This window comes from Natator depressus, chromosome 26, assembly GCF_965152275.1.
Source record: "Natator depressus isolate rNatDep1 chromosome 26, rNatDep2.hap1, whole genome shotgun sequence".
In the NCBI taxonomy this organism is placed as follows: Eukaryota; Metazoa; Chordata; order Testudines; family Cheloniidae; genus Natator; species Natator depressus.
The window spans coordinates 9,994,226-10,005,000 of record NC_134259.1 but is presented as its reverse complement, the minus strand read 5'-3'; positions in this window follow the sequence as shown (position 1 = coordinate 10,005,000).

The following is a 10,775-nucleotide window of genomic DNA, read 5'->3' as shown; positions in this document are numbered from 1 at the left end:
GTCTGTGTGTGTGTGCGATAGATGGACAAAGACCCATAGTGGGTAAGCATGGGTCACGTAAGGAGTGCACGATCAATTTGTTTGTTAAATTTGTTCGTTAAAAATTTTAGGGCCAGCAACAAAGCAATAAGCAGGAATAAAGCTGGTTCTTAACGGGATGTCTCTATTTAATAACAGTTAGCATTTGTAGAGCTAGATATAGCGAGTCTGTGTTTCATTGGGTATAAAACTAAATTTGAGAGCTGTGATTCAGTCAGCTGGGGAGGCAGAAGTGTTGAGTGGGAGTTGGGAGTGCTGGGTTCTATTCCTGCCTCTGCCGTGTGACCTTGAGCAAGCCACTTCACCTCTCTGTGCTTCAGTTTCCCCTTCAGTCTTATCTATTTATAATGTAAACTTTTCAGAGCAGGGACTATCTCTTACAATGTTTGTACAGCACCTAGCATAATAGGGGCCTGATCTCCGCAGGGATATCTAGGCGCTGCTATAATAACAATAGTTACGGTGATCTTAACTTAAAAAAGAACTTAAAAAAACCTCCCTGTGCATTCCTGTGTACTGAGGTCTTAGCAGGACAACGGATCAAGAAAACCAAGGCACTTCATTCACCCTCCCATCACAATAATTCTCAAAGGCAACGACCCAGCATTTTCCTGTCTGACGCCGAGTGCATCCCAGCTTGACAGTTCAGTCAGACCCCCTGGCAGAAGTTCTGAGGCAGAACCACATGCCATCTGCGATAAGAGAGCACCAGCATTGCCTTTTTGAATCACGTATCATTTGGACCGGGGCATAAGGACATCTCCAGATACTGTATTGATTTCGTTGCTGGCAAAGGTAAAGTGGAAAAATTGCCAAGAAGAGACCTACTTGTGCTGTCCCCATTTTTAAATGCTACAGGGCAGCTTGAGAGAAGCTGGGTGACCAAGCTTATCTGAACCCCGAGCCAAATTTAGATCAGCATTGTAGTTACACCTGCTTACTCGAGGTCTGAATTTGGCCCCCAAAATCCTGCCTGATAGCAATATCCTGAGATACTCCGAAGTGAGCATCACCCAACCAAAATGGTATTAGGTTTTTTTAACAGTGTGGAAAGCGCCTTGATGTAGTGTTTATTAAAGGTTTCCTGGGTAAAATATCGCAGCTCCTAAGTCACAAATCTGGGGTTATAGTTCTCAAGTGTGCAGAACAGAGGAAGGCAATATGGGTCGAGTCCAAACTCAGAACTGTCTACACTTAGCCTCAGCACACAGAATGGGTGCGGGTGGAAGGGATGGGTGGAAATAAGTGGCTGGGTGGTAAAGGAAGTCTTGAGCACTGAGGAAGAGATGCTTACTCGGGGCCTGATCCAACACCCACTGGAGTCAATGGAAGTCTTTTTCCGATGACTCTGGGCATTGGATTGGGCCCTGACATGCCCGCGAGCACTCCGAAGGCCTTGCCACACTTGAGCTATTAGCGATTTGTCTACTTTTGGGACCGCAATGGGTCATTGGCTTTGTTGGACCAAGCCCTGCCATTACTAGGTTTTGACTTGGTGCCACAGTATGGACTGTGTCCGGATTCTGGAGGTGGAATCTGAGCCCACTGAAATCAAAATCAAGAGTCCATTGATTTAAATGAGGCAAGGATTTCACCCCAAGAGATCCTGGCCCTGACGCTACACAGTGCTGAGTCCTTCTAGTGAGGAAGAGTTGAGCATCTTCATCTTACGTGGTCATTGATGGGAGCTGAGGCTGCTCAGAGCCTTACAGGACTGGGCCCTTTGTTCATAGTTCTGTGAATAATCTACAGTAAGTTATCACTGATATGATAGGTCAGCTTTTCACCTGGTGTAAAGCAACATAGCTCCATTATAGTCCATAGGAAGGATGGTCCAGTGATTAGGGCATTAGCATAAAACTTAGGAGACATAGGTTCATTATGTTCATCTGCTTTATTACGGACTTCCCGTCTGACACTGGGCAAGTCAATTAGCCTTTCTGTGCCTCAGTTCCCCATCTGTACAATAGGAGTGTGACGGGTTGGATCACAGAAACCCACTTGAGAGTGCCAACTGATGTGCCGAGACGACCTCTGAGCCTGTTTTCCCTGGCAGCTTGGGACTTCAGAACTTTGCCTTGTTTGAGACAGACACGCTAGCCTGCTACAAACACAGACCCAGGTCTGAACTGCGTCCCACAAACCGCAGACTTAACTGAAAACAGCTTAAGAAGTGCTCCTGTCTCCAACACTCAGGTACCCAGCTCCCAATGGGGTCCAAACCCCAAATAAATCCGTTTTACCCTGTATAAAGCTTTTACAGGGTACACTCATAAATTGTTCGCCCTCTATAACACTGATAGAGAGAGATGCACAACTGTTGCCTCCCCCCCCCCCCAGGTATTAATACACACTCTGGGTTAATTAATAAGTAAAAAGTGATTTTATTAAACACAAAAAGTAGGATTTAAGTGGTTCCAAGTAATAATAGACAGAACAAAGTAAATTACCAAACAAAATAAAACACGCAAGTCTATACCTAATACAGTAAGAAAGTGATTACGGATGAAATCTCACCCTCAGAGATGTTCCAGTAAGCTTCTTTTACAGACTAGCCTCCTTCTACTCTGAGTCCAGCAATCACTTGCACCCCTGTGGTTCGTGTCCTTTGTTCCAGTTTCTTTCAGGTATCCTTGGGGGTGGAGAGGCTATCTCTTGAGCCAGCTGAAGACAAAACGGAAGGGTGTCCCAGGGGCTTAAATATTCTTTCTCTTGTGAGTGGAGACCCCCTCCTCTCTCTTTTGCAGAATCCAGCTCCAAGATGGAGTTTTGGAGTCACCTGGGCAAGTCACATGTCCATGCATGACTGAGTTCCTTACCAGCCAGGCCACATTGCCAGGAAAGCTCACATGTGGATTGGCATCTCCAAGTTCATTGTTAGCTTAAGTGTTTCTTGACTGGGCACTTACTGAGAATAGTCTTTTCTCAAGAAGCTGACCAAGTGCTTCACTGAGGCTATTTAAAATTAAACAAGTACATAGCCAATGTTCATAACTTCGAGTACAAAAATGATACATGCATACAAACAGGATGAATATATTAAGTAGATCATAACCTTTACATTACATGGCAGAGATGTTACATGGCATATCGAGCAGAAAACATATTCCAGTTATGTCATATTTCCATAAAGCATTATGGGGTGCACTGTCACAAGGAGTACCAGCACTACCCAGCCTCACATGGGTGCCGTGAAGATAAATACATGGAAGATTGTGTGAGATGCTCAAATACTGTGCTAACTGGGGGCCAGATAAGTACATGAAATAGATAGCGTTCCACTGATTTACACCAGCCGAGAATATGATCCTCTTCTGTAACTGAGGTGTATAATCTATTTGTTTGTAGTGTATAGGAATCAGGTAGCATGGCTTGATAGCTTGGGAGCCCGTTAGTGCAAAAGCCTCAAGAATCTAACCAAGCAGCAGTGTATCTAGGGAGCTAAGTTTTTTTGTTTATCAGCTATATACAAATAGAAACAATTTCTTAAAGTCCAGTTGAGCCTGTGTAGTTTCCCTGTATTCTTAAGGTTGTGTGGAGAGCAAGGACACAACTATGATCATTTTTAATCATTTAAAAAAAAATTTCACTTTGTTTTTAAAAGCTGTAAAAATGGGTTATCCGGTAAAGGGCTGCAGAAAGCAAAATGCCCAACGCTGACTCACGGAATAATGGCAAACCAATTTCCCAAGCCTTGAAAAATGAATTACAGCAAAAACAAAATTAAACTCAAAATATCCAACTCTTGATTTCCCCTTGCAACAGCCCCAGCTGACATCCGAGTTTGGCTTTGACATGGTTTTATGTACGGCAATCAATCTCTGTCTCTGAGTATAAAAGAGAGGCAGAACATTGACCAAACATTGGCTCCTATTCCCATCCCATTAAAATAATGGCAAAGCTCCCATTCACTTCAAAGGGCCTGATGCCATCAAACCTACGGCCTGATTTTTCAGAGCGACTGAATATCTGCACCTCCTGTTGATTTCTGTTGGAGTGTATGCGCGCTTTGCACCACTGACAAGTGGGCTGTTAGCTTTCAATTGCTTACAATTGACTTTCCTTTGAATATTTTCAGTCCAAAATCATTTCAAGTTGTTCAGAATTAACTCGCATTCTGTGCTTCTGAAGATGAATGTCTGTTGCTGCATTGCAATGGATGTGTGGGATTAATACCCTTCTTTAAATATTATGTTCAATTATTGCAGACAAGGAAGCGAGGAGGGATGTTTGCTGGACACTGAATACAACATCTCACTTTTCAGTGGCTGGGCAGAGTGAGTTTGTATTATTCATAGTGTTGTTATTCCCAAAACATCCTGCCCCAGCTGTCTGAGTAATTTCAATCAGCAGGGAGGAAAGCATGACAAATATGACCTCCAAAGTGATTTGGGACAAACCAATTCAAGTGCAACTTCCAGGAGACTTACAAAAAACCAGCAGCCTTGGGGGGGAGGGATAGCTCAGTGGTTTGAGCATTGGCCTGCTAAACTCAAGGTTGTGAGTTCAATCCTTGAGGGGGCCATTTAGCGATGTGGGGCCAAAACTGGGGATTGGTCCTGCTTTGAGCAGGGGTTGGACTAGATGACCTCCTGAGCTCCCTTCTAACCCTGATATTCTATGAGAAGGGAAAGAATAACTTTTTCTTGAACTTTACAATCAGCCAGTCCACAAGGTTTCCAAAGAGGTTTTGCACTGTTCCTTCCTTGGCAAGCTCAGTTACAAATACTGTTGAAATAACCATTTCGTTTAATCTGAATGATTGTGTTTTCCTTTCGCCCAAACTGTTAACTGGATTTGACAATATGAGCTAAAATCTCTACTCCATGGAATTCCATGGACAATGCCAGAAGGGAATTTGCCCCCATTCCAAATGTGAAACTGAAACGTGCCATACCTATCGGAGAAGAACATGTAGGGCCGCAAAATATGAAGAGAAGCTAAATATTCTGAAGCTGCCTGCGGTTGAATATGAGCTGATGGGGGTGAACGTTTTTGCTGGTTGATTGCAGTGGATAGGTAGGGGGTACTGTTTCCTTTAAGTCTCTGTGTTGTACGGTTCAGAAGCTTCCAGAAATCGGTCAGAGCAGCAGTATGTATGTGACACTCTTGTGTCTATTTAGTAAACATGGCTGCTTGCGGGGAGAGCTGTGTCTGTATAGTTCCTTCATATTTTTTTGGCTGGGTGTAGAGCGAAAGATTCAACTGTGGACCTAAGGAAGCAGAACCAGCCCCAAGTTTGAAGTATGTGAAGATGGAGGTTTATTGTTTGGTTATTTTGCTTCCTCTGTTTTCCAGAACTATAAGGGTCAGGGGGCATCACTGCTTTCAAGACTGGAGCTTTCACTCCTTTATCTCTTCATGAATGAACCAAGGACACCTCATAATTGCTTCTGAGCATGAAAGGGGAAACAGAGGCACAATGAGGGGAAGTGACTTGCCCAAGGTCATATGGCAGCCAATGCCAGAGCTGGCAATAAAATACAGGTCTCCAGTCCCCGATTCACTGGGCCGTGGTGCTACTCTGAGCTCAGGACTTGGAAACTAGGAACTCCTGAGTTCTAATCTTGGACTTCCTTTGATTTTGGACAAAGCATATAGCCACCCTGACTCAGTTTCCCTGTGCTCTGGGGACAATAATACCTACATAAGATTTAATTTTACATTTTTTTTAAAGCACCCATAGAAGAATGCTCACGTAGCAGGATGATAGGCAACCTTCTACAAACCTAGATAAACAGAAGGGGAAGATAGAGTATTGGAATTTAAATGGGATTTCTTCTACTTTCATTTTAAGTAAGGAACAAATACCTATTGACCTGGCTGTTGATATGTTAAAATTGTTTTTTCTTGGACTGTTTGGGTTTATCGAAGTGAAATTGAATTTAAGTGGAATGAAACAAGATCGCTACAGCAATTAACTTTCGTCTAGCTAATTGACTTCCCATTAACTTGCTAGAAGTGTGTTGGTGTCTGCTTCGTGCTTAAATATACCTGGGTACTTTAATCGATTACTAAGATTGTGATTACACATCTATTGCTGCCTTAATTTTTGAGTTAATTACATTGCAACTTGAATTATCACTCATAATTATTAAATTTCAGAAAGTGCCCTATTATTTAACCGCCTCAATACACGTAGTGTAAATGTTTAGCTTAGGGGGCACATTTAAGATGATTACCACCTCTTTTTTTTGTAATGCAAAATATTGCTTAACTATCTAAGACTTTAGGGCACAAACTTTGTATTGGTTTGCTTCTATCGGTCTAGGTACTCGTATGGCCCTCGACAGTGCTGTGTCGGAACATCTCCCATATGTTAACATACGTATTACACAACACCCTGATGAGACATAGGACTGGATTTTCAAAGGTATTTAGGGGTCTCAAGATGCAGATGGGTGCCTAATGGGATTTTCAAAAGCCTCTTGGCAAGTAGGTTGCCTAATGCACATTGAAACTGAAGCTGACTGACCTGATATCAATGGGAGTTAGGCTTTCAAAAGTGACGAGCACCTTTGGACTCCTTAATACCTGTGAAAATCTGGCCCTTTTAAAAAAAACAAATGAAAGCTGTGTTTCGAACAACCTGATTTGCATGTGCAAAAACTCGGCAGCAGGCACAGTTGTTGAAAGAGCAATTTATATGCATTGATCTTCATAACACCCTGCAGCGGTAGGGGACTAGTATCCCTATTTTGTAGATGAGGAGTGTAACTGGTGGTGCATTGGTCCTGGAGCAGGCTGTGCCTGCTCTGTAGGTTGCTTTACAGGAGATAGAGAAGGAGATGTTAAGGTTCCCAAAGCTATGAGTGCGTCAGAACTGAGGTGTCTGTGTGGGTCACAGCTATTGTTACCTAAGGTGTTTGGAGAATGGATATTCTGCAATCACTCTGTGCGTAAACTGCGTGCAAGAATGCTTTATTCTCTGTCTGATTCCAACTGCATGTTCATAACAGGAGCTTCACTCCCTCCTATCCAGACCCCGAGGGGCATGGTCCCCCATACCACAGGGGAGCGGGTTTTACTCTCCACGTCTCTTCAAGGTATGGGTGTGATGTTCAAATAAAACAAGTTTATTTGCTGAACACATACTCTCTTTGCATTCATGTGAGGCATAACTGCATTCCTGGCTCCCAGTTCCATGAGTATCCACACTCTGTTGAACATTCTGCTAGAGTGAAACAAAAGAAACTCCTTGTTCAAAGGTGACCTTTGAAACAGACTCTTTGGAATGTTTTCCTGAAAATTTGATAAGTCTTTTTAAGATGTGATAAAACAAAATAGCATTCCAGCTGTTGTTGTCATGTCTCAGCAGATTACAGTTGTTATTCTATTATGCTTATTTGAACACTGATTTAATTTGTAATTAGGCTCCCCTTGCCTAATTGCTTGGGAAATACACCTTGAAGTAATAAATGGTGGTGTTTGATATTACTTATAATGAGCTAAATATCTCATCCCAAAACCACATTATACTATGTACGTTTCTATGTTCTGTCTCATTAGGTTGTGTTTTTTTTTTAAAGTCATTTAAAACAACGTACTTTCCCTTTGAAAGTTGAAGAAAAGATGCTATTTGCTTTAAAAGGGAAGATTAAATCCTGTAAAACAGTAATTTATTGTTCTTGCTGTGACAGGCTAGACATTAATTTGGTGCTGTTCAACTTGTGCTCTAAAAGCATGAAAAAGTTCCTTCCCTGCTCCTTAACATAATAAACGAGTTTTGATCTTTTTTCATCAAATGCATCATTAATTCCTGCTGCTAATTCCTGTTGTTTTGCCCTTTCACTCACTCACTCTTGCTCCTGTAAATTGCATTCAGGAGGTGCTTTCACCACATTCATATTTTTTATTGTTATTTGGAAAGATGAACTTGTGCCCATATTGCTCCTTTTGTAAAAGCATGTGACAAGACTGAGAGGTTGGGACAAACAGCCCCATCTAACCTTTGTGCCAGGCTTTGAGAAGTTCAGCTAACCAGAGGACTGCATTTGGAGTGCTTTGATCAGAATTTGATCCCCTGGCTCTTGTTTTCCAAATCAGTTGGCAGGGAAAGCCCAGGATGCACAAACCCCTCTCTATGTATCTGGTGTGCATGCCAATGAGCTGAATGTCGTTGTCTGTTTTTCCTCATTTGGATGCTACACTGGTAGCTGTGGTTATTCTTCCAAGCTCTGCCCACAGACCAAGCATCTCAGCCTTTCGGAAGACATTTTGGGCAGGTTCTCTACTGATAGATTTTTAACTTTTTCTTTTCTAAATAGCCAAAAGTAAATATTTGGTTTGTTTTAGGAGAACGATTGCTTTATGCTAGCTGTGTATTATGGAGAAATAGTAGCCCTATTTAAGGTTGCAATGAACTTCCATTATAAAGTCTTATTTTTGTCTCCTTGTCACTCTGGCTTGGGAAATTGGTTTGGCCTGAAAAGTGGAAGATCTCCTCCTTTGCCTTCAGAGTTTTCTTGTGCTAAGTCTGGGGAAAGTTTGTCAAACAGTGTTGAGTTACAGGTCGTAAAGACATTTCAGCTTTTGTCCTCACATTTTTTGTCTCCTTTTAGTTCAAAATCACCTTACTTTTATCCTATCCATTTCCATAGAGTCAAGTCTCCTGAATAACTAATGTTAGCTATTTTGGAAGAAAATAGGTTGTAATTAATCCAAGTCGTTAACAGTTTTTGTTATGGATTGGGACCCAATCTTTCTCCTCATGCCTTTGCCATTGGCTAAAGTGGGAACAGGATCTGGTTAGGTATGTGTCTAAGCACCTTTGATTGGCTAGGACAAATCAGATAAATTAATCTGTCCTCTTCCCATCTTCTCCTCTAAATTTTGGGGGTGGGGTCTGGATTTGTACCATCTCTCTTTGTAAAACAGACCCTTAGTAAGCGAGATTTTTGGACAATGAAACATGCATGTTTTTGTCCATCTCTCTCTGCTTAGAACAAATGAATAAAAGCTTCTGAAACATTTTGATATTGTCCACTGGCCAGTTGCTAGAAATCCCTCTGTATTACTTCCTTATGAAGATGCAGTTGTGCTCACAACAGCCTTTCCATTGTGACCTCTAAATATGTTCCTAATATCTTGCATCCTGCTTTTAGGAAGGGACTTAAACGCATACGTAACTTTAAGCATATGAGTAATTCCATTGCAGTCTATGGAACTAATCGTGTGCTTAAGTATCTTGCTGAATCAGACCCCTTTGTCTATGTTGACACCTGCAAGCTTCCACTGAATTCATTGCTGTTAAACCTGTAGACTCAGCACTCTCTGTCCTTTCTTTTGAGTCTCCTTGGTGTGTCATATGATTGGAAGGAGTCCCAGCTCCCTTGGCGTGCCACACACTGTAATGTACTGTGATGGGCTGACCTAACTGGACAGTACTACAAGACATCCTATTGATATATTATGCTTGGGAAATTACAAACTAGAAGTTTGCTGAGGAAGAGGTGTAAGGGATGCACTGTCTCATAGGGACCGAAATCCTGCAGTCCTTGCTCAGCAAAACTCCCATTGACTTCAGTGGGAACTTTGCCAAAGCAAGGATTATGTCAAATCAGCATATGCTTCCAGTCCTCTCTCCTTCATGTATTTCAACCTTTCTCCCAACATTGAACTTGGTTTTTCTAACTTGTGGGTAGAATGTGTATTTAGTACCCGCATAGCTAATATCAGCTGGACCCGACTAGATGTGAAGGTTCAGACATGCAGCATCAGTTTAATGATGCCATTGTGTTTCACTTTGGAAATTCTCCCGATAGGGCTGGTTGAAATGTTCAGAAATTTGTACTTTGGACAAAAGGTCAAAGTTTTGAGCTTTGATGGAAAGAGAAAAATGGGATTTTATTTCTTATATATTTTAAAACAATTTCAGAAAAAGCTCCTCTCCTTCCCACTCCTCCACCTTCTCCTTTATTGTTCTTTGACCAGCTGTAGGCTGATTTGAAATGCCTGGAATGTTGATATTGTACAAAAGTTGTTCTCATTGTTTGGTTAGTTCTGTTTGCCACCTTAAAAGAAGGAATGTTTAAAATTCACATGTAAGCTGATCTTTTGAAAATGCAGTCCCCTGTTTAGCAATGTTTTACATGTTATGCAAAATCTGTTTAACTATGTACTTAGATGACCCCCCACATGACTCTAGTAACTGAGTACTTAGACTTGAACTTGCCCCCTCTAGGCAGTGTGGCCTAGTAGACCGAGCACTGGAGTAGAACTTAAGAGTTCTGGAATCTATTCCTGGTTCTGCCACTGGCCTGCTGAATGACCTTGGGAAAGTCAGTTAGTCGCTGTGTCTCAGTTTCCCCATCTGTAAAATGGGACTAGCAATACTGACTTGGTGATTGAAAGTTCTTTAAAAGAACGAAGTATTATAGTTATCCCCCATTTTACAGATGGGAAACTAAGATACTGAAAGCCTAAATGACTTGTCCAAGGTCACACACAAAGTCTTTGTTGAAACAGATCCAAGCCTACATCTTGAACCCAAGACCAAAAAATACTGTATGTTCTAGTATTGAAGCAAGCCTCCTCTTCTGCTTCCCTCTCGGATCCTTTGAAAGGTTTTGTTCCTTCTTGTGTAGTAATGTTGAAAAACTGGACTTCAAAAATCTGTTAATCTTCTCCCAATGTAACTCCTCCGATTGCATCAGATTCCTTTCTTAATCCCCTTATCCTATCTGGTCGCTCAAGACTAGACTCTGATAAACTGTCTCAGGTAGCCGTTAATGTCT